At 41.3% G+C, this 21,818-nt stretch overlaps 25 non-coding genes across 25 annotated transcripts; 19 read left to right on the top strand and 6 right to left on the bottom strand.

Annotated features, from left to right (window-relative positions):
• The first annotated feature begins 7,275 nt into the window (after positions 1–7,275).
• On the top strand, positions 7,276–7,349 carry Trnan-guu (transfer RNA asparagine (anticodon GUU)). The gene has a single exon. It is a non-coding gene; the product is annotated as a tRNA-Asn (tRNA).
• A 463-nt stretch (positions 7,350–7,812) lies between these two features.
• Positions 7,813–7,886, top strand: Trnan-guu (transfer RNA asparagine (anticodon GUU)). The gene has a single exon. It is a non-coding gene; the product is annotated as a tRNA-Asn (tRNA).
• A 442-nt stretch (positions 7,887–8,328) lies between these two features.
• On the top strand, positions 8,329–8,402 carry Trnan-guu (transfer RNA asparagine (anticodon GUU)). The gene has a single exon. It is a non-coding gene; the product is annotated as a tRNA-Asn (tRNA).
• A 463-nt stretch (positions 8,403–8,865) lies between these two features.
• Positions 8,866–8,939, top strand: Trnan-guu (transfer RNA asparagine (anticodon GUU)). Its single transcript has one exon. It is a non-coding gene; the product is annotated as a tRNA-Asn (tRNA).
• A 463-nt stretch (positions 8,940–9,402) lies between these two features.
• Trnan-guu (transfer RNA asparagine (anticodon GUU)) lies at positions 9,403–9,476 on the top strand. Its single transcript has one exon. It is a non-coding gene; the product is annotated as a tRNA-Asn (tRNA).
• Positions 9,477–9,938: 462 nt separating this feature from the next.
• Trnan-guu (transfer RNA asparagine (anticodon GUU)) lies at positions 9,939–10,012 on the top strand. The gene has a single exon. It is a non-coding gene; the product is annotated as a tRNA-Asn (tRNA).
• A 463-nt stretch (positions 10,013–10,475) lies between these two features.
• On the top strand, positions 10,476–10,549 carry Trnan-guu (transfer RNA asparagine (anticodon GUU)). Its single transcript has one exon. It is a non-coding gene; the product is annotated as a tRNA-Asn (tRNA).
• Positions 10,550–11,280: 731 nt separating this feature from the next.
• Trnan-guu (transfer RNA asparagine (anticodon GUU)) lies at positions 11,281–11,354 on the top strand. Its single transcript has one exon. It is a non-coding gene; the product is annotated as a tRNA-Asn (tRNA).
• Positions 11,355–11,817: 463 nt separating this feature from the next.
• Positions 11,818–11,891, top strand: Trnan-guu (transfer RNA asparagine (anticodon GUU)). The gene has a single exon. It is a non-coding gene; the product is annotated as a tRNA-Asn (tRNA).
• Positions 11,892–12,354: 463 nt separating this feature from the next.
• Trnan-guu (transfer RNA asparagine (anticodon GUU)) lies at positions 12,355–12,428 on the top strand. Its single transcript has one exon. It is a non-coding gene; the product is annotated as a tRNA-Asn (tRNA).
• Positions 12,429–13,160: 732 nt separating this feature from the next.
• Positions 13,161–13,234, top strand: Trnan-guu (transfer RNA asparagine (anticodon GUU)). Its single transcript has one exon. It is a non-coding gene; the product is annotated as a tRNA-Asn (tRNA).
• A 463-nt stretch (positions 13,235–13,697) lies between these two features.
• Trnan-guu (transfer RNA asparagine (anticodon GUU)) lies at positions 13,698–13,771 on the top strand. Its single transcript has one exon. It is a non-coding gene; the product is annotated as a tRNA-Asn (tRNA).
• Positions 13,772–14,233: 462 nt separating this feature from the next.
• Positions 14,234–14,307, top strand: Trnan-guu (transfer RNA asparagine (anticodon GUU)). Its single transcript has one exon. It is a non-coding gene; the product is annotated as a tRNA-Asn (tRNA).
• Positions 14,308–14,770: 463 nt separating this feature from the next.
• On the top strand, positions 14,771–14,844 carry Trnan-guu (transfer RNA asparagine (anticodon GUU)). Its single transcript has one exon. It is a non-coding gene; the product is annotated as a tRNA-Asn (tRNA).
• Positions 14,845–15,307: 463 nt separating this feature from the next.
• On the top strand, positions 15,308–15,381 carry Trnan-guu (transfer RNA asparagine (anticodon GUU)). The gene has a single exon. It is a non-coding gene; the product is annotated as a tRNA-Asn (tRNA).
• Positions 15,382–15,844: 463 nt separating this feature from the next.
• Positions 15,845–15,918, top strand: Trnan-guu (transfer RNA asparagine (anticodon GUU)). The gene has a single exon. It is a non-coding gene; the product is annotated as a tRNA-Asn (tRNA).
• A 732-nt stretch (positions 15,919–16,650) lies between these two features.
• On the top strand, positions 16,651–16,724 carry Trnan-guu (transfer RNA asparagine (anticodon GUU)). The gene has a single exon. It is a non-coding gene; the product is annotated as a tRNA-Asn (tRNA).
• Positions 16,725–16,918: 194 nt separating this feature from the next.
• On the top strand, positions 16,919–16,992 carry Trnai-gau (transfer RNA isoleucine (anticodon GAU)). The gene has a single exon. It is a non-coding gene; the product is annotated as a tRNA-Ile (tRNA).
• A 194-nt stretch (positions 16,993–17,186) lies between these two features.
• On the top strand, positions 17,187–17,260 carry Trnan-guu (transfer RNA asparagine (anticodon GUU)). Its single transcript has one exon. It is a non-coding gene; the product is annotated as a tRNA-Asn (tRNA).
• Positions 17,261–18,171: 911 nt separating this feature from the next.
• On the bottom strand, positions 18,172–18,245 carry Trnan-guu (transfer RNA asparagine (anticodon GUU)). Its single transcript has one exon. It is a non-coding gene; the product is annotated as a tRNA-Asn (tRNA).
• Positions 18,246–18,708: 463 nt separating this feature from the next.
• On the bottom strand, positions 18,709–18,782 carry Trnan-guu (transfer RNA asparagine (anticodon GUU)). The gene has a single exon. It is a non-coding gene; the product is annotated as a tRNA-Asn (tRNA).
• A 998-nt stretch (positions 18,783–19,780) lies between these two features.
• Positions 19,781–19,854, bottom strand: Trnan-guu (transfer RNA asparagine (anticodon GUU)). The gene has a single exon. It is a non-coding gene; the product is annotated as a tRNA-Asn (tRNA).
• A 463-nt stretch (positions 19,855–20,317) lies between these two features.
• Positions 20,318–20,391, bottom strand: Trnan-guu (transfer RNA asparagine (anticodon GUU)). The gene has a single exon. It is a non-coding gene; the product is annotated as a tRNA-Asn (tRNA).
• A 463-nt stretch (positions 20,392–20,854) lies between these two features.
• Trnan-guu (transfer RNA asparagine (anticodon GUU)) lies at positions 20,855–20,928 on the bottom strand. Its single transcript has one exon. It is a non-coding gene; the product is annotated as a tRNA-Asn (tRNA).
• Positions 20,929–21,390: 462 nt separating this feature from the next.
• Trnan-guu (transfer RNA asparagine (anticodon GUU)) lies at positions 21,391–21,464 on the bottom strand. The gene has a single exon. It is a non-coding gene; the product is annotated as a tRNA-Asn (tRNA).
• Between the last annotated feature and the right edge of the window lie 354 nt (positions 21,465–21,818).

Genomic DNA, 21,818 nt, shown 5'->3' with positions numbered 1-21,818 from the left:
AACTAGTAAATAGGGATACTTCAGTATGTTTCGTTTCTTCGTGCCGGAAATAGTTAGCGCGTTCGGCTGTTAACGGAAAGGTTGGTGGTTCAAGCCAACCCGGGGAGGCGATGAACAAGTATGTCCATCAGAAAAATCAGAGAGTGCTATCACTGCCTCTTATTCCTAATGTCACGTTAACTGTAAGAGCAACGGTAGTGTTACTGTTGTAGCCATGTTTACTGGCATCATCAGATGTGCTATTAGAAATAAATGAAAGTAAATGAGCCAACTTGTAAATAGGGAAACTTCAGTAAGTTTCATGTCTCCGTGGCGCAATTGGTTAGCGGGTTCGGCTGTTAACCGAAAGGTTGGTGGTTTAAGCCCACCCGGGGACGCAATGAACAAACACTTCGATCAGATGAAACAGATAGTGCTACCACTGCTTATGATTCCTAATGTCACGATAATTGTAAAAGCAACGGTAGTTTTAGTCTTGAAACTACGTTTACTGCATAGTCAGATGTGGTGTTAAAAACAATGAAATTGAATTAGCTAACTAGTAAATAGGGATACTTCAGTATGTTTCGTGTCTTCGTGCCGCAATTGGTTAGCGCGTTCGCCTGTTAACTGAAAGGTTGGTGTTTCAAGCCCACCCGGGGAAGCGATGAACAAATATGTCCATCAGAAGAATCAGAGAGTGCTATCACTGCCTCTTAATCCTAATGTCACGTTAACTGTAAGAGCAACGGTAGTGTTACTCTTGTAGCCATGTTTACTGGCATCATCAGATGTGCTATTAAAAATAAATGAATGTAAATGAGCCAACTTGTAAATAGGGAAACTTCAGTAAGTTTCATGTCTCCGTGGCGCAATTGGTTAGCGCGTTCGGCCGTTAACTGAAAGGTTGGTGGTTCAAGCCCACCCGGGGACGCAATGAACAAATTCTTTGATCAGATGAAACAGATAGTGCTACCACTGCTTATGGTTCCCAATGTCACGATAATTGTAAAAGCAACGGTAGTTTTAGTCTTGAAACTACGTTTACGGCATAGTCAGATGTGGTGTTAAAAACATTGAAATTGAATTAGCTAACTAGTAAATAGGGATACTTCAGTATGTTTCGTGTCTTCGTGCCGGAAATAGTTAGCGCGTTCGGCTGTTAACGGAAAGGTTGGTGGTTCAAGCCAACCCGGGGAGGCGATGAACAAATATGTCCATCAGAAGAATCAGAGAGTGCTATCACTGCCTCTTATTCCTAATGTCACGTTAACTGTAAGAGTAATGGTAGTGTTGCTCTTGTAGCCATGTTTACTGGCATCATCAGATGTGCTATTGAAATAAATGAAAGTAATTGAGCCAACTTGTAAATAGGGAAACTTCAGTAATTTTCATGTCTCCGTGGAGCAATTGGTTAGAGCGTTCGGCTGTTGACCGAAAGGTTGGTGGTTCAAGCCCATCCGGGGACGCAATGAACAAATACTTCGATCAGATAAAACAGATAGTGCTACCACTGCTTATGATTCCTAATGTCACGATAATTGTAAAAGCAACGGTAGTTTTAGTCTTGAAACTACGTTTACCTGCATAGTCAGATGTGGTGTTAAAAACATTGAAATTGAATTAGCTAACTAGTAAATAGGGATACTTCAGTATGTTTCGTGTCTTAGTGCCGCAATTGGCTAGCGCGTTCGGCTGTTAACGGAAAGATTGTTGGTTCAAGCCCACCCGGGGAGGCGATTAACAAATATGTCCATCAGAAGAATCAGAGAGTGCTATCACTGCCTCTTATTCCTAATGTCACGTTAACTGTAAGAGCAACGGTAGTGGTACTCTTGTAGCCATGTTTACTGGCATCATCAGATGTGCTATTAAAATAAATGAAAGTAATTGAGCCAACTTGTAAATAGGGAAACTTCAGTAATTTTCATGTCTCCGTGGAGCAATTGGTTAGCGCGTTCGGCTGTTGACCGAAAGGTTGGTGGTTCAAGCCCATCCGGGGACGCAATGAACAAATACTTCGATCAGATGAAACAGATAGTGCTACCACTGCTTATGATTCCTAATGTCACGATAATTGTAAAAGCAACGGTAGTTTTAGTCTTGAAACTACGTTTACCTGCATAGTCAGATGTGGTGTTAAAAACATTGAAATTGAATTAGCTAACTAGTAAATAGGGATATTTCAGTATGTTTCGTGTCTCCGTGCCGCAATTGGTAAGCGCGTTCGGCTGTTAACGGAAAGGTTGGTGGTTCAAACCCACCCGGGGAAGCGATGAACAAGTATGTCCATCAGAAAAATCAGAGAGTGCTATCACTGCCTCTTATTCCTAATGTCACGTTAACTGCAAGAGAAACGGTAGTGTTACTGTTGTAGCCATGTTTACTGGCATCATCAGATGTGCTATTAGAAATAAATGAAAGTAAATGAGTCAACTTGTAAATTGGGAAACTTCAGTAAGTTTCATGTCTCCGTGGCGCAATTGGTTAGCGCGTTCGGCCGTTAACTGAAAGGTTGGTGGTTCAAGCCCACCCGGGGACGCAACGAACACATTCTTTGATCAGATGAAACAGATAGTGCTACCACTGCTTATGGTTCCCAATGTCACGATAATTGTAAAAGCAACGGTAGTTTTAGTCTTGAAACTACGTTTACCTGCATAGTCAGATATGGTGTTAAAAACATTGAAATTGAATTAGCTAACTAGTAAATAGGGATAGTTCAGTATGTTTCGTGCCTTCGTGTCTCAATTTGTTGGCGCGCTCGGCTGTTAACGGAAAGGTTGGTGGTTCACGCCCACCCGGGGAAGCGATGAACAAGTATGTCCATCAGAAAAATCAGAGAGTGCTATCACTGCCTCTTATTCCTAATGTCACGTTAACTGTAAGAGCAACAGTAGTGTTACTGTTGTAGCCATGTTTACTAGCATCATCAGATGTGCTATTAGAAATAAATGAAAGTAAATGTGTCAACTTGTAAATAGGGAAACTTCAGTAAGTTTCATGTCTCCGTGGCGCAATTGGTTAGCGCGTTCGGCTGTTAACGGAAAGGTTGGTGGTTGAAGCCCACCCGGGGACGCAGTGAACAAATTCTACGATCAGATGAAACAGATAGTGCTACCACTGCTTATGATTCCTAATGTCACGATAATTGTAAAAGCAACGGTAGTTTTAGTCTTGAAACTACGTTTACCTGCATAGTCAGATCTGGTGTTAAAAACATTGAAATTGAATTAGCTAACTAGTAAATAGGGATACTTCAGTATGTTTCGTGTCTTAGTGCCGCAATTGGTTAGCGCGTTCGGCTGTTAACGGAAAGATTGGTGGTTCAAGCCCACCCGGGGAAGCGATGAACAAGTATGTCCATCAGAAAAATCAGAGAGTGCTATCACTGCCTCTTATTCCTAATGTCACGTTAACTGTAAGAGCAACAGTAGTGTTACTGTTGTAACCATGTTTGCTGGCATCATCAGATGTGCTATTAAAAATAAACAAAAGTAAATGAGATAACTTGTAAATAGGAAAACTTCAGTAAGTTTCATGTCTCCGTGGCGCAATTCGTTAGCGCGTTCGGCTGTTAACCGAAAGGTTGGTGGTTCAAGCCCACCCGGGGACGCAATGAACAAACACTTCGATCAGATGAAACAGATAGTGCTACCACTGCGTATGATTCCTAATGTTACGATAATTGTAAAAGCAACGGTAGTTTTAGTCTTGAAACTACGTTTACGGCATAGTCAGATGTGGTGTTAAAAACATTGAAATTGAATTAGCTAACTAGTAAATAGGGATACTTCAGTATGTTTCGTTTCTTCGTGCCGGAAATAGTTAGCGCGTTCGGCTGTTAACGGAAAGGTTGGTGGTTCAAGCCAACCCGGGGAGGCAATGAACAAGTATGTCCATCAGAAAAATCAGAGAGTGCTATCACTGCCTCTTATTCCTAATGTCACGTTAACTGTAAGAGCAACGGTAGTGTTACTGTTGTAGCCATGTTTACTGGCATCATCAGATGTGCTATTAGAAATAAATGAAAGTAAATGAGCCAACTTGTAAATAGGGAAACTTCAGTAAGTTTCATGTCTCCGTGGCGCAATTGGTTAGCGGGTTCGGCTGTTAACCGAAAGGTTGGTGGTTCAAGCCCACCCGGGGACGCAATGAACAAACACTTCGATCAGATGAAACAGATAGTGCTACCACTGCTTATGATTCCTAATGTCACGATAATTGTAAAAGCAACGGTAGTTTTAGTCTTGAAACTACGTTTACTGCATAGTCAGATGTGGTGTTAAAAACATTGAAATTGAATTAGCTAACTAGTAAATAGGGATACTTCAGTATGTTTCGTGTCTTCGTGCCGCAATTGGTTAGCGCTTCGCCTGTTAACTGAAAGGTTGGTGTTTCAAGCCCACCCGGGGAAGCGATGAACAAATATGTCCATCAGAAGAATCAGAGAGTGCTATCACTGCCTCTTAATCCTAATGTCACGTTAACTGTAAGAGCAACGGTAGTGTTACTCTTGTAGCCATGTTTACTGGCATCATCAGATGTGCTATTAAAAATAAATGAATGTAAATGAGCCAACTTGTAAATAGGGAAACTTCAGTAAGTTTCATGTCTCCGTGGCGCAATTGGTTAGCGCGTTCGGCCGTTAACTGAAAGGTTGGTGGTTCAAGCCCACCCGGGGACGCAATGAACAAATTCTTTGATCAGATGAAACAGATAGTGCTACCACTGCTTATGGTTCCCAATGTCACGATAATTGTAAAAGCAACGGTAGTTTTAGTCTTGAAACTACGTTTACCTGCATAGTCAGATATGGTGTTAAAAACATTGAAATTGAATTAGCTAACTAGTAAATAGGGATAGTTCAGTATGTTTCGTGCCTTCGTGTCTCAATTTGTTGGCGCGTTTGGCTGTTAACGGAAAGGTTGGTGGTTCACGCCCACCCGGGGAAGCGATGAACAAGTATGTCCATCAGAAAAATCAGAGAGTGCTATCACTGCCTCTTATTCCTAATGTCACGTTAACTGTAAGAGCAACGGTAGTGTTACTGTTGTAGCCATGTTTACTAGCATCATCAGATGTGCTATTAGAAATAAATGAAAGTAAATGTGTCAACTTGTAAATAGGGAAACTTCAGTAAGTTTCATGTCTCCATGGCGTAATTGGTTAGCGCGTTCGGCTGTTAACGGAAAGGTTGGTGGTTGAAGCCCACCCGGGGACGCAATGAACAAATTCTACGATCAGATGAAACAGATAGTGCTACCACTGCTTATGATTCCTAATGTCACAATAATTGTAAAAGCAACGGTAGTTTTAGTCTTGAAACTACGTTTACCTGCATAGTCAGATCTGGTGTTAAAAACATTGAAATTGAATTAGCTAACTAGTAAATAGGGATACTTCAGTATGTTTCGTGTCTTAGTGCCGCAATTGGTTAGCGCGTTCGGCTGTTAACGGAAAGATTGGTGGTTCAAGCCCACCCGGGAAAGCGATGAACAAGTATGTCCATCAGAAAAATCAGAGAGTGCTATCACTGCCTCTTATTCCTAATGTCACGTTAACTGTAAGAGCAACGGTAGTGTTACTGTTGTAACCATGTTTGCTGGCATCATCAGATGTGCTATTAAAAATAAACAAAAGTAAATGAGATAACTTGTAAATAGGAAAACTTCAGTAAGTTTCATGTCTCCGTGGCGCAATTCGTTAGCGCGTTCGGCTGTTAACCGAAAAGTTGGTCGTTCAAGCCCATCCGGGGACGCAATGAACAAATACTTCGATCAGATAAAACAGATAGTGCTACCACTGCTTATGATTCCTAATGTCACGATAATTGTAAAAGCAACGGTAGTTTTAGTCTTGAAACTACGTTTACCTGCATAGTCAGATGTGGTGTTAAAAACATTGAAATTGAATTAGCTAACTAGTAAATAGGGATACTTCAGTATGTTTCGTGTCTTAGTGCCGCAATTGGCTAGCGCGTTCGGCTGTTAACGGAAAGATTGTTGGTTCAAGCCCACCCGGGGAGGCGATTAACAAATATGTCCATCAGAAAAATCAGAGAGTGCTATCACTGCCTCTTATTCCTAATGTCACGTTAACTGTAAGAGCAACGGTAGTGGTACTCTTGTAGCCATGTTTACTGGCATCATCAGATGTGCTATTAAAATAAATGAAAGTAATTGAGCCAACTTGTAAATAGGGAAACTTCAGTCATTTTCATGTCTCCGTGGAGCAATTGGTTAGCGCGTTCGGCTGTTGACCGAAAGGTTGGTGGTTCAAGCCCATCCGGGGACGCAATGAACAAATACTTCGATCAGATGAAACAGATAGTGCTACCACTGCTTATGATTCCTAATGTCACGATAATTGTAAAAGCAACGGTAGTTTTAGTCTTGAAACTACGCTTACCTGCATAGTCAGATGTGGTGTTAAAAACATTGAAATTGAATTAGCTAACTAGTAAATAGGGATACTTCAGTATGTTTCGTGTCTCCGTGCCGCAATTGGTTAGCGCTTTCGGCTGTTAACGGAAAGGTTGGTGGTTCAAGCCCACCCGGGGAAGCGATGAACAAGTATGTCCATCAGAAAAATCAGAGAGTGCTATCACTGCCTCTTATTCCTTATGTCACGTTAACTGTAAGAGCAACGGTAGTGTTACTGTTGTAGCCATGTTTACTGGCATCATCAGATGTGCTATTAGAAATAAATGAAAGTAAATGAGCCAACTTGTAAATAGGGAAACTTCAGTAAGTTTCATGTCTCCGTGGCGCAATTGGTTAGCGGGTTCGGCTGTTAACCGAAAGGTTGGTGGTTCAAGCCCACCCGGGGACGCAATGAACAAACACTTCGATCAGATGAAACAGATAGTGCTACCACTGCTTATGATTCCTAATGTCACGATAATTGTAAAAGCAACGGTAGTTTTAGTCTTGAAACTACGTTTACTGCATAGTCAGATGTGGTGTTAAAAACATTGAAATTGAATTAGCTAACTAGTAAATAGGGATACTTCAGTATGTTTCGTGTCTTCGTGCCGCAATTGGTTAGCGCGTTCGGCTGTTAACGGAAAGGTTGGTGGTTCAAGCCCACCCAGGGAGGCGATGAACAAATATGTCCATCAGAAGAATCAGAGAGTGCTATCACTGCCTCTTAATCCTAATGTCACGTTAACTGTAAGAGCAACGGTAGTGTTACTCTTGTAGCCATGTTTACTGGCATCATCAGATGTGCTATTAAAAATAAATGAATGTAAATGAGCCAACTTGTAAATAGGGAAACTTCAGTAAGTTTCATGTCTCCGTGGCGCAATTGGTTAGCGCGTTCGGCTGTTAACCAAAAGGTTGGTGGTTCAAGCCCACCCGGGGACGCAATGAACAAATACTTCGATCAGATGAAACAGTTAGTGCTACCACTGCTTATGATCCCTAATGTCACGATAATTGTAAAAGCAACGGTAGTTTTAGTCTTGAAACTACGTTTACCTTCATAGTCAGATATGGTGTTAAAAACATTGAAATTGAATTAGCTAACTAGTAAATAGGGATACTTCAGTATGTTTCGTGTCTTAGTGCCGCAATTGGTTAGCGCATTCGGCTGTTAACGGAAAGGTTGGTGGTTCAAGCCCACCCGGGGAGGCGATGAACAAATATGTCCATCAGAAGAATCAGAGAGTGCTATCACTGCCTCTTATTCCTAATGTCACGTTAACTGTAAGAGCAACGGTAGTGTTACTCTTGTAGCCATGTTTACTGGCATCATCAGATGTTCTATTAAAAATAAATGAAAGTAAATGAGCCAGCTTGTAAATAGGGAAACTTCAGTAAGTTTCATGTCTCCGTGGCGCAATTGGTTAGCGCGTTCGGCTGTTAACCGAAAGGTTGGTGGTTCAAGCCCACCCGGGGACGCAATGAACAAATACTTCCATCAGATGAAACAGATAGTGCTACCACTGCTTATGATTCCTAATGTCACGATAATTGTAAAAGCAACGGTAGTTTTAGTATAGTCAGATGTGGTGTTAAAAACATTGAAATTGAATTAGCTAACTAGTAAATAGGGATACTTCAGTATGTTTCGTGTCTTCGTGCCGCAATTGGTTAGCGTGTTTGGCTGTTAACGGAAAGGTTGGTGGTTCAAGCCCACCCGGAAAAGCGATGAACAAATATGTCCATCAGAAGAATCAGAGAGTGCTATCACTGCCTCTTAATCCTAATGTCACGTTAACTGTAAGAGCAACGGTAGTGTTACTCTTGTAGCCATGTTTACTGGCATCATCAGATGTGCTATTAAAAATAAATGAAAGTAAATGAGCCAACTTGTAAATAGGGAAACTTCAGTAAGTTTCATGTCTCCGTGGCGCAATTGGTTAGCGCGTTCGGCTGTTAACCGAAAGGTTGGTGGTTCAAGCCCACCCGGGGACACAATGAACAAATACTTCGATCAGATGAAACAGTTAGTGCTACCACTGCTTATGATCCCTAATGTCACGATAATTGTAAAAGCAACGGTAGTTTTAGTCTTGAAACTACGTTTACCTTCATAGTCAGATGTGGTGTTAAAAACATTGAAATTGAATTAGCTAAGTAGTAAATAGGGATACTTTAGTATGTTTCGTGTCTTAGTGCCGCAATTGGTTAGCGCATTCGGCTGTTAACGGAAAGGTTGGTGGTTCAAGCCCACCCGGGGAGGCGATGAACAAATATGTCCATCAGAAGAATCAGAGAGTGCTATCACTGCCTCTTAATCCTAATGTCACGTTAACTGTAAGAGCAACGGTAGTGTTACTCTTGTAGCCATGTTTACTGGCATTATCAGATGTGCTATTAAAAATAAATGAAAGTAAATGAGCCAACTTGTAAATAGGGAAACTTCAGTAAGTTTCATGTCTCCGTGGCGCAATTGGTTAGCGCGTTCGGCTGTTAACCGAAAGGTTGGTGGTTCAAGCCCACCCGGGGACACAATGAACAAATACTTCGATCAGATGAAACAGTTAGTGCTACCACTGCTTATGATCCCTAATGTCACGATAATTGTAAAAGCAACGGTAGTTTTAGTCTTGAAACTACGTTTACCTTCATAGTCAGATTTGGTGTTAAAAACATTGAAATTGAATTAGCTAAGTAGTAAATAGGGATACTTTAGTATGTTTCGTGTCTTAGTGCCGCAATTGGTAAGCGTGTTCGGCTGTTAACGGAAAGGTTGGTGGTTCAAGCCCACCCGGGGAGGCGATGAACAAATATGTCCATCAGAAGAATCAGAGAGTGCTATCACTGCCTCTTATTCCTAATGTCACGTTAACTGTAAGAGCAACGGTAGTGTTACTCTTGTAGCCATGTTTACTGGCATCATCAGATGTGCTATTAAAAATAAATGAATGTAAATGAGCCAACTTGTAAATAGGGAAACTTCAGTAAGTTTCATGTCTCCGTGGCGCAATTGGTTAGCGCGTTCGGCTGTTAACCGAAAGGTTGGTGGTTCAAGCCCACCCGGGGACGCAATGAACAAATACTTCCATCAGATGAAACAGATAGTGCTACCACTGCTTATGATTCCTAATGTCACGATAATTGTAAAAGCAACGGTAGTTTTAGTCTTGAAACTACGTTTACTGCATAGTCAGATGTGGTGTTAAAAACATTGAAATTGAATTAGCTAACTAGTAAATAGGGATACTTCAGTATGTTTCGTGTCTTCGTGCTGCAATTGGTTAGCGCGTTCGGCTGTTAACGGAAAGGTTGGTGGTTCAAGCCCACCCGGGAAAGCGATGAACAAATTTGTCCATCAGAAGAATCAGAGAGTGCTATCACTGCCTCTTAATCGTAATGTCACGTTAACTGTAAGAGCAACGGTAGTGTTACTCTTGTAGCCATGTTTACTGGCATCATCAGATGTGCTATTAAAAATAAATGAAAGTAAATGAGCCAACTTGTAAATAGGGAAACTTCAGTAAGTTTCATGTCTCCGTGGCGCAATTGGTTAGCGCGTTCGGCTGTTAACCGAAAGGTTGGTGGTTCAAGCCCACCCGGGGACACAATGAACAAATACTTCGATCAGATGAAACAGTTAGTGCTACCACTGCTTATGATTCCTAATGTCACGATAATTGTAAAAGCAACGGTAGTTTTAGTCTTGAAACTACGTTTACCTTCATAGTCAGATGTGGTGTTAAAAACATTGAAATTGAATTAGCTAACTAGTAAATAGGGATACTTTAGTATGTTTCGTGTCTTAGTGCCGCAATTGGTTAGCGCATTCGGCTGTTAACGGAAAGGTTGGTGGTTCAAGCCCACCCGGGGAGGCGATGAACAAATATGTCCATCAGAAGAATCAGAGAGTGCTATCACTGCCTCTTATTCCTAATGTCACGTTAACTGTAAGAGCAACGGTAGTGTTACTCTTGTAGCCATGTTTACTGGCATCATCAGATATGCTATTAAAAATAAATGAAAGTAAATGAGCCAACTTGTAAATAGGGAAACTTCAGTAAGTTTCATGTCTTCGTGGCGCAATTGGTTAGCGCGTTCGGCTGTTAACCGAAAGGTTGGTGGTTCAAGCCCACCCGGGGACGCAATGAACAAATACTTCGATCAGATGAAACAGATAGTCCTACCACTGCTTATGATTCCTAATGTCACGATAATTGTAAAAGCAACGGTAGTTTTAGTCTTGAAACTACGTTTACCTGCATAGTCAGATGTGGTGTTAAAAACATTGAAATTGAATTAGCTAACTAGTAAATAGGGATATTTCAGTATGTTTCGTGTCTTCGTGCCGCAATTGGTTAGCGCGTTCGGCTGTTAACGGAAAGGTTGGTGGTTCAAGCCCACCCGGGGAGGCGATGAACAAATATGTCCATCAGAAGAATCATATAGTGCTACCACTGCTTATGATTCCTAATGTCACGATTATTGTAAAAGCAACGGTAGTTTTAGTCTTGAAACTACGTTTACCTTCATAGTCAGATGTGGTGTTAAAAACATTGAAATTGAATTAGCTAACTAGTAAATAGGGATACTTTAGTATGTTTCGTGTCTTAGTGCCGCAATTGGTTAGCGCATTCGGCTGTTAACGGAAAGGTTGGTGGTTCAAGCCCACCCTGGGAGGCGATGAACAAATATGTCCATCAGAAGAATCAGAGAGTGCTATCACTGCCTCTTATTCCTAATGTCACGTTAACTGTACGAGCAACGGTAGTGTTACTCTTGTAGCCATGTTTACTGGCATCATCAGATGTGCTATTAAAAATAAATGAAAGTAAATGAGCCAACTTGTAAATAGGGAAACTTCAGTAAGTTTCATGTCTTCGTGGCGCAATTGGTTAGCGCGTTCGGCTGTTAACCGAAAGGTTGGTGGTTCAAGCCCACCCGGGGACGCAATGAACAAATACTTCGATCAGATGAAACAGATAGTCCTACCACTGCTTATGATTCCTAATGTCACGATAATTGTAAAAGCAACGGTAGTTTTAGTCTTGAAACTACGTTTACCTGCATAGTCAGATGTGGTGTTAAAAACATTGAAATTGAATTAGCTAACTAGTAAATAGGGATATTTCAGTATGTTTCGTGTCTTCGTGCCGCAATTGGTTAGCGCGTTCGGCTGTTAACGGAAAGGTTGGTGGTTCAAGCCCACCCGGGGAGGCGATGAACAAATATGTCCATCAGAAGAATCAGAGAGTGCTATCACTGCCTCTTATTCCTAATGTCACGTTAACTGTAAAAGCAACGGTAGTGTTACTCTTGTAGCCATGTTTACTGGCATCATCAGATGTTCTATTAAAAATAAATGAAAGTAAATGAGCCAGCTTGTAAATAGGGAAACTTCAGTAAGTTTCATGTCTCCGTGGCGCAATTGGTTAGCGCGTTCGGCTGTTAACCGAAAGGTTGGTGGTTCAAGCCCACCCGGGGACGCAATGAACAAATACTTCCATCAGATGAAACAGATAGTGCTACCACTGCTTATGATTCCTAATGTCACGATAATTGTAAAAGCAACGGTAGTTTTAGTCTTGAAACTATGTTTACCAGCATAGTCAGATATGGTGTTAAAAACATTGAAATTGAATTAGCTAACTGGTAAATAGGGATACTTCAGTATGTTTCGTGCCTTCGTGCCTCAATTTGTTGGCGCGTTCGGCTGTTAACGGAAAGGTTGGTGGTTCAAGCCCAAACGGGGAAGCGATGAACAAATATGTCCATCAGAAGAATCAGAGAGTGCTATCACTGCCTCTTATTCCTAATGTCACGTTAACTGTAAGAGCAACGGTAGTGTTACTCTTGTAGCCATGTTTACTGGCATCATCAGATGTGCTATTAAAAATAAATGAAAGTAAATAAGCCAACTTTTAAATAGGGAAACTTCAGTAAGTTTCATGTCTCCGTGGCGCAATTGGTTAGCGCGTTCGGCTGTTAACCGAAAGGTTGGTGGTTCAAGCCCACCCGGGGACGCAATGAACAAATACTTCGATCAGATGAAACAGATAGTGCTATCATTGCCTCTTATTCCTAATGTCACGTTAACTGTAAAAGCAACGGTAGTGTTACTCTTGTAGCCATGTTTACTGGCATCATCAGATGTTCTATTAAAAATAAATGAAAGTAAATGAGCCAGCTTGTAAATAGGGAAACGTCAATCAGTTTCATGTCTCCGTGGCGCAATTGGTTAGCGCGTTCGGCTGTTAACCGAAAGGTTGGTGGTTCAAGCCCACCCGGGTACGCAATGAACAAATACTTCCATCAGATGAAACAGATAGTGCTACCACTGCTTATGATTCCTAATGACACGATAATTGTAAAAGCAACGGTAGTTTTAGTCTTGAAATTATGTTTACCTGCATAGTCAGATATGGTGTTAAAAACATTGAAATTGAATTAGCTAACTAGTAAAGAGGGATACTTCAGTATGTTTCGTGCCTTCGTGCCTCAATTTGTTGGCGCGTTCGGCTGTTAGCGGAAAGGTTGGTGGTTCAAGCCCAAACGGGGAAGCGATGAACAAATATGTCCATCAGAAGAATCAGAGAGTGCTATCACTGCCTCTTATTCCTAATATCACGTTAACTGTAAAAGCAACGGTAGTGTTACTCTTGTAGCCATGTTTACTGGCATCATCAGATGTTCTATTAAAAATAAATGAAAGTAAATGGGCCAGCTTGTAAATAGGGAAACTTCAGTAAGTTTCATGTCTCCGTAGCGCAATTGGTTAGCGCGTTCGGCTGTTAACCGAAAGGTTGGTGGTTCAAGCCCACCCGGGGACGCAATGAACAAATACTTCCATCAGATGAAACAGATAGTGCTACCACTGCTTATGATTCCTAATGTCACGATAATTGTAAAAGCAACGGTAGTTTTAGTCTTGAAACTACGTTTACCTTTATAGTCAGATGTGGTGTTAAAAACATTGAAATTGAATTAGCTAACTAGTAAATAGGGATACTTCAGTATGTTTCGTGTCTTCGTGTCGCAATTGGTTAGCGCGTTCGGCTGTTAACGAAAAGGTTGGTGGTTCAAGCCCACCCGGGAAAGCGATGAACAAATATGTCCATCAGAAGAATCAGAGAGTGCTATCACTGCCTCTTAATCCTAATGTCACGTTAACTGTAAGAGCAACGGTAGTGTTACTCTTGTAGCCATGTTTACTGGCATCATCAGATGTGCTATTAAAAATAAATGAAAGTAAATGAGCCAACTTGTAAATAGGGAAACTTCAGTAAGTTTCATGTCTCCGTGGCGCAATTGGTTAGCGCGTTCGGCTGTTAACCGAAAGGTTGGTGGTTCAAGCCCACCCGGGGACGCAATGAACAAATACTTCGATCAGATGAAACAGTTAGTGCTACCACTGCTTATGATCCCTAATGTCACGATAATTGTAAAAGCAACGGTAGTTTTAGTCTTGAAACTACGTTTACCTTCATAGTCAGATGTGGTGTTAAAACATTGAAATTGAATTAGCTAACTAGTAAATAGGGATACTTCAGTATGTTTCGTGTCTTAGTGCCGCAATTGGTTAGCGCATTCGGCTGTTAACGGAAAGGTTGGTGGTTCAAGCCCACCCGGGGAGGCGATGAACAAATATGTCCATCAGAAGAATCAGAGAGTGCTATCACTGCCTCTTATTCCTAATGTCACGTTAACTGTAAGAGCAACGGTAGTGTTACTCTTGTAGCCATGTTTACTGGCATCATCAGATGTGCTATTAAAAATAAATGAAAGTAAATGAGCCAACTTGTAAATAGGGAAACTTCAGTAAGTTTCATGTCTTCGTGGCGCAATTGGTTAGCGCGTTCGGCTGTTAACCGAAAGGTTGGTGGTTCAAGCCCACCCGGGGACGCAATGAACAAATACTTCGATCAGATGAAACAGATAGTCCTACAACAGCTTATGATTCCTAATGTCATGATAATTGTTAAAGCAACGGTAGTTTTAGTCTTGAAACTACGTTTACCTGCATAGTCAGATGTGGTGTTAAAAACATTGAAATTGAATTAGCTAACTAGTAAATAGGGATATTTCAGTATGTTTCGTGTCTCCGTGCCGCAATTGGTAAGCGCGTTCGGCTGTTAACGGAAAGGTTGGTGGTTCAAGCCCAAACGGGGAAGCGATGAACAAGTATGTCCATCAGAAAAATCAGAGAGTGCTATCACTGCCTCTTATTCCTAATGTCACGTTAACTGTAAAAGCAACGGTAGTGTTACTCTTATAGCCATGTTTACTGGCATCATCAGATGTTCTATTAAAAATAAATGAAAGTAAATGAGCCAGCTTGTAAATAGGGAAACTTCAGTAAGTTTCATGTCTCCGTGGCGCAATTGGTTAGCGTGTTCGGCTGTTAACCGAAAGGTTGGTGGTTCAAGCCCACCCGGGGACGCAATGAACAAATACTTCGATCAGATGAAACAGATAGTGCTACAACTGCTTATGATTCCTAATGTCACGATAATTGTAAAAGCAACGGTAGTTTTAGTCTTGAAACTACGTTTACCTGCATAGTCAGATGTGGTGTTAAAAACATTGAAATTGAATTAGCTAACTAGTAAATAGGGATATTTCAGTATGTTTCGTGTCTCCGTGCCGCAATTGGTAAGCGCGTTCGGCTGTTAACGGAAAGGTTGGTGGTTCAAGCCCAAACGGGGAAGCGATGAACAAGTATGTCCATCAGAAAAATCAGAGAGTGCTATCACTGCCTCTTATTCCTAATGTCACGTTAACTGTAAAAGCAACGGTAGTGTTACTCTTGTAGCCATGTTTACTGGTATCATCAGATGTTCTATTAAAAATAAATGAAAGTAAATGAGCCAGCTTGTAAATAGGGAAACTTCAGTAAGTTTCTTGTCTCCGTGGCGCAATTGGTTAGCGCGTTCGGCTGTTAACCGAAAGGTTGGTGGTTCAAGCCCACCCGGGGACGCAATGAGCAAATACTTCCATCAGATGAAACAGATAGTCCTACCACTGCTTATGATTCCTAATGTCACGATAATTGTAAAAGCAACGGTAGTTTTAGTCTTGAAACTATGTTTACCTGCATAGTCAGATATGGTGTTAAAAACATTGAAATTGAATTAGCTAACTAGTAAATAGGGATACTTCAGTATGTTTCGTGCCTTCGTGCCTGAATTTGTTGGCGCGTTCGGCTGTTAACGGAAAGGTTGGTGGTTCAAGCCCAAACGGGGAAGCGATGAACAAATATGTCCATCAGAAAAATCAGAGAGTGCTATCACTGCCTCTTATTCCTAATGTCACGTTAACTGTAAGAGCAACGGTAGTGTTACTCTTGTAGCCATGTTTACTGGCATCATCAGATGTGCTATTAAAAATAAATGAAAGTAAATAAGCCAACTTTTAAATAGGGAAACTTCAGTAAGTTTCATGTCTCCGTGGCGCAATTGGTTAGCGCGTTCGGCTGTTAACCGAAAGGTTGGTGGTTCAAGCCCACCCGGGGACGCAATGAACAAATACTTCGATCAGATGAAACAGATAGTGCTATCACTGCCTCTTATTCCTAATGTCACGTTAACTGTAAAAGCAACGGTAGTGTTACTCTTGTAGCCATGTTTACTGGCATCATCAGATGTTCTATTAAAAATAAATGAAAGTAAATGAGCCAGCTTGTAAATAGGGAAACGTCAGTAAGTTTCATGTCTCCGTGGCGCAATTGGTTAGCGCGTTCGGCTGTTAACCGAAAGGTTGGTGGTTCAAGCCCAACCGGGGACGCAATGATCAAATACTTCCATCAGATGAAACAGATAGTGCTACCACTGCTTATGATTCCTAATGACACGATAATTGTAAAATCAACGGTAGTTTTAGTCTTGAAACTATGTTTACCTGCATAGTCAGATATGGTGTTAAAAACATTGAAATTGAATTAGCTAACTAGTAAATAGGGATACTTCAGTATGTTTCGTGCCTTCGTGCCTCAATTTGTTGGCGCGTTCGGCTGTTAACGGAAAGGTTGGTGGTTCAAGCCCAAACGGGGAAGCGATGAACAAATATGTCCATCAGAAGAATCAGAGAGTGTTATCACTGCCTCTTATTCCTAATGTCACGTTAACTGTAAGAGCAACGGTAGTGTTACTCTTGTAGCCATGTTTACTGGCATCATCAGATGTGCTATTAAAAATAAATGAAAGTAAATAAGTCAACATTTAAATAGGGAAACTTCAGTAAGTTTCATGTCTCCGTGGCGCAATTGGTTAGCGCGTTCGGCTGTTAACCGAAAGGTTGGTGGTTCAAGCCCACCCGGGGACGCAATGAACAAATACTTCGATCAGATGAAACAGATAGTGCTACCACTGCTTATGATTCCTAATGTCACGATAATTGTAAAAGCAACGGTACTTTTAGTCTTGAAACTACGTTTACCTGCATAGTCAGATGAGGTGTTAAAAACATTGAAATTGAATTAGGTAACTAGTAAATAGGGATACTTTAGTATGTTTCGTGTCTCCGTGCCGCAATTGGTTAGCGCGTTCGGCTGATAACGGAAAGGTTGGTGGTTCAAACCCACCCGGGGATGCGATGAGCAAATATGTCCATCAGAAGAATCAGAGAGTGCTATCACTGCCTCTTATTCCTAATGTCACGTTAACTGTAAGAGCAACGGTAGTGTTACACTTGTAGCCATGTCTACTGGCATCATCAGATGTGCTATTAAAAATAAATGAAAGTAAATGAGCCAACTTGTAAAAAAGGAAACTTCAGTAAATTCATGTCTCCGTGGCGCAATTGGTTAGCGCGTTCGGCTGTTAACCGAAAGGTTGGTGGTTCAAGCCCACCCGGGGACCCAATGAACAAATACTTCGATCAGATGAAACAGATAGTGCTACCACTGCTTATGATTCCTGATATCACGATAATTGTAAAAGCAACGGTAGTTTTAGTCTTGAAACTACGTTTACCTGCATAGTCAGATATGGTGTTAAAAACATTGAAATTGAATTAGCTAACTAGTAAATAGGGATACTTCAGTATGTTTCGTGCTTTCGTGCCGCAATTTGTTTGTGCGTTTGCCTGTTAACGGAAAGGTTGGTGGTTCAAGGCCACCCGGGGAAGCGATGAAAAAGTATGTCCATCAGAAAAATCAGAGAGTGCTATCACTGCTTCTTATTCCTAATGTCACTATAACTGTAAGAGCAACGGTAGTGTTACTGTTGTAGCCATGTTTACTGGCATCATCAGATGTGCTATTAGAAATAAATGAAAATAAATGTGTCAACTTGTAAATAGGGAAACATGAAACTTACTGAAGTTTCCCTATTTAAAAGTTGGCTTATTTACTTTCATTTATTTTTAATAGCACATCTGATGATGCCAGTAAACATGGCTACAAGAGTAACACTACCGTTGCTTTTACAGTTAACGTGACATTAGGAATAAGAGGCAGTGATAGCACTCTCTGATTCTCCTGATGGACATATTTGTTCATCGCTTCCCCGTTTGGGCTTGAACCACCAACCTTTCCGTTAACAGCCGAACGCGCTTACCAATTGCGGCACGGAGACACGAAACATACTGAAATATCCCTATTTACTAGTTAGCTAATTCAATTTCAATGTTTTTAACACCACATCTGACTATGCAGGTAAACGTAGTTTCAAGACTAAAACTACCGTTGCTTTTACAATTATCGTGACATTAGGAATCATAAGCAGTTGTAGCACTATCTGTTTCATCTGATCGAAGTATTTGTTCATTGCGTCCCCGGGTGGGCTTGAACCACCAACCTTTCGGTTAACAGCCGAACGCGCTAACCAATTGCGCCACGAAGACATGAAACTTACTGAAGTTTCCCTATTTACAAGTTGGCTCATTTACTTTCATTTACTTTTAATAACACATCTGATGATGCCAGTAAACATGGCCACAAGAGTAACACTACCGTTGCTCTTACAGTTAACGTGACACTAGGAATAAGAGGCAGTGATAGCACTCTCTGATTCTTCTGATGGACATATTTGTTCATCGCCTCCCCCGGTGGGCTTGAACCACCAACCTTTCCGTTAACAGCCGAATGCGCTAACCAATTGCGGCACTAAGACACGAAACATACTGAAGTATCCCTATTTACTAGTTAGCTAATTCAATTTCAATGTTTTTAACACCACATCTGACTATAAAGGTAAACGTAGTTTCAAGACTAAAACTACCGTTGCTTTTACAATTACCGTGACATTAGGGATCATAAGCAGTGGTAGCACTAACTGTTTCATCTGATCGAAGTATTTGTTCATTGCGTCCCCGGGTGGGCTTGAACCACCAACCTTTCGGTTAACAGCCGAACGCGCTAACCAATTGCGCCACGGAGACATGAAACTTACTGAAGTTTCCCTATTTACAAGTTGGCTCATTTACTTTCATTTATTTTTAATAGCACATCTGATGATGCCAGTAAACATGGCTACAAGAGTAACACTACCGTTGCTCTTACAGTTAACGTGACATTAGGATTAAGAGGCAGTGATAGCACTCTCTGATTCTTCTGATGGACATATTTGTTCATCACCTCCCCGGGTGGGCTTGAACCACCAACCTTTCCGTTAACAGCCGAACGCGCTATCCAATTGCGGCACGAAGACACGAAACATACTGAAGTATCCCTATTTACTAGTTAGCTAATTCAATTTCAATGTTTTTAACACCACATCTGACTATGCAGGTAAACGTAGTTTCAAGACTAAAACTACCGTTGCTTTTACAATTATCGTGACATTAGGAATCATAAGCAGTGGTAGCACTATCTGTTTCATCTGATCGAAGTATTTGTTCATTGCGTCCCCAGATGGGCTTGAACCACCAACCTTTCGGTCAACACCCGAACGCGCTAACCAATTGCTCCACGGAGACATGAAAATTACTGAAGTTTCCCTATTTACAAGTTGGCTCAATTACTTTCATTTATTTTAATAGCACATCTGATGATGCCAGTAAACATGGCTACAAGAGTAACAGTACCGTTGCTCTTACAGTTAACGTGACATTAGGAATAAGAGGCAGTGATAGCACTCTCTGATTCTTCTGATGGACATATTTGTTCATCGCCTCCCCGGGTGGGCTTGAACCGACAACCTTTCCGTTAACAGCCGAACGCGCTAACCAATTGCGGCACTAAGACACGAAACATACTGAAGTATCCCTATTTACTAGTTAGCTAATTCAATTTCAATGTTTTTAACACCACATCTGACTATGCAGTGAACGTAGCTTCAAGACTAAAACTATCGTTGCTTTTACAATTAACGTGACATTAGGAATCATAAGCAGTGGTAGCACTATCTGTTTCATCTGATCGAAGTGTTTGTTCATTGCGTCCCCGGGTGGGCTTGAACCACCAACCTTTCGGTTAACAGCCGAACGCGCTAACCAATTACGCCACGGAGACATGGAACGTACTGAAGTTTCCCTATTTACAAGTTGGCTCATTTACTTTCATTTATTTTTAATAGCACATCTGATGATGCCAGTAAACATGGCTACAAGAGTAACACTACCGTTGCTCTTACAGTTAACGTGACATTAGGAATAAGAGGCAGTGATAGCACTCTCTGATTCTTCTGATGGACATATTTGTTCATCGCCTCCCCGGGTGGGCTTGAACCACCAACCTTTCCGTTAACAGCCGAACGCGCTTACCAATTGCGGCAGGGAGACACGAAACATACTGAAATATCCCTATTTACTAGTTAGCTAATTCAATTTCAATGTTTTTAACACCACATCTGACTATGCAGGTAAACGTAGTTTCAAGACTAAAACTACCGTTGCTTTTACAATTATCGTGACATTAGGAATCATAAGCAGTTGTAGCACTATCTGTTTCATCTGATCGAAGTATTTGTTCATTGCGTCCCCGGGTGGGCTTGAACCACCAACCTTTCGGTTAACAGCCGAACGCGCTCACCAATTGCGCCACGAAGACATGAAACTTACTGAAGTTTCCCTATTTACAAGTTGGCTCATTTACTTTCATTTACTTTTAATAGCACATCTGATGATGCCAGTAAACATGGCCACAAGAGTAACACTACCGTTGCTCTTACAGTTAACGTGACACTAGGAATAAGAGGCAGTGATAGCACTCTCTGATTCTTCTGATGGACATATTTGTTCATCGCCTCCCCCGGTGGGCTTGAACCACCAACCTTTCCGTTAACAGCCGAATGCGCTAACCAATTGCTGCACTAAGACACGAAACATACTGAAGTATCCCTATTTACTAGTTAGCTAATTCAATTTCAATGTTTTTAACACCACATCTGACTATGAAGGTAAACGTAGTTTCAAGACTAAAACTACCGTTGCTTTTACAATTACCGTGACATTAGGGATCATAAGCAGTGGTAGCACTAACTGTTTCATCTGATCGAAGTATTTGTTCATTGCGTCCCCGGGTGGGCTTGAACCACCAACCTTTCGGTTAACAGCCGAACGCGCTAACCAATTGCGCCACGGAGACATGAAACTTACTGAAGTTTCCCTATTTACAAGTTGGCTCATTTACTTTCATTTATTTTTAATAGCACATCTGATGATGCCAGTAAACATGGCTACAAGAGTAACACTACCGTTGCTCTTACAGTTAACGTGACATTAGGATTAAGAGGCAGTGATAGCACTCTCTGATTCTTCTGATGGACATATTTGTTCATCGCCTCCCCGGGTGGGCTTGAACCACCAACCTTTCCGTTAACAGCCGAACGCGCTATCCAATTGCGGCACGAAGACACGAAACATACTGAAGTATCCCTATTTACTAGTTAGCTAATTCAATTTCAATGTTTTTAACACTACATCTGACTATGCAGTAAACGTAGTTTCAAGACTAAAACTACCGTTGCTTTTACAATTATCGTGATATTAGGAATCATAAGCAGTGGTAGCACTATCTGTTTCATCTGATCGAAGTGTTGGTTCATTGCGTCCCCGGGTGGGCTTGAACCACCAACCTTTCAGTTAACAGCCGAACGCGCTAACCAATTGCGCCACGGAGACTTGAAACTTACTGAAGTTTCCCTATTTACAAGTTGGCTCATTTACTTTCATTTATTTCTAATAGCACATCTGATGATGCCAGTAAACATGGCTACAACAGTAACACTACCGTTGCTCTTACAGTTAACGTGACATTAGGAATAAGAGGCAGTGATAGCACTCTCTGATTTTTCTGATGGACATACTTGTTCATCGCTTCCCCGGGTGGGCTTGAACCACCAACCTTTCCGTTAACAGCCGAAAGCGCTAACCAATTGCGGCACGGAGACACGAAACATACTGAAGTATCCATATTTACTAGTTAGCTAATTCAATTTCAATGTTTTTAACACCACATCTGACTATGCAGGTAAA

This window comes from Hydractinia symbiolongicarpus, chromosome 11, assembly GCF_029227915.1.
Source record: "Hydractinia symbiolongicarpus strain clone_291-10 chromosome 11, HSymV2.1, whole genome shotgun sequence".
Lineage (NCBI taxonomy): Eukaryota > Metazoa > Cnidaria > Hydrozoa > Anthoathecata > Hydractiniidae > Hydractinia > Hydractinia symbiolongicarpus.
Note: the sequence above shows the minus strand (reverse complement) of the source record. Positions and strands in the feature narration are given on the sequence as shown.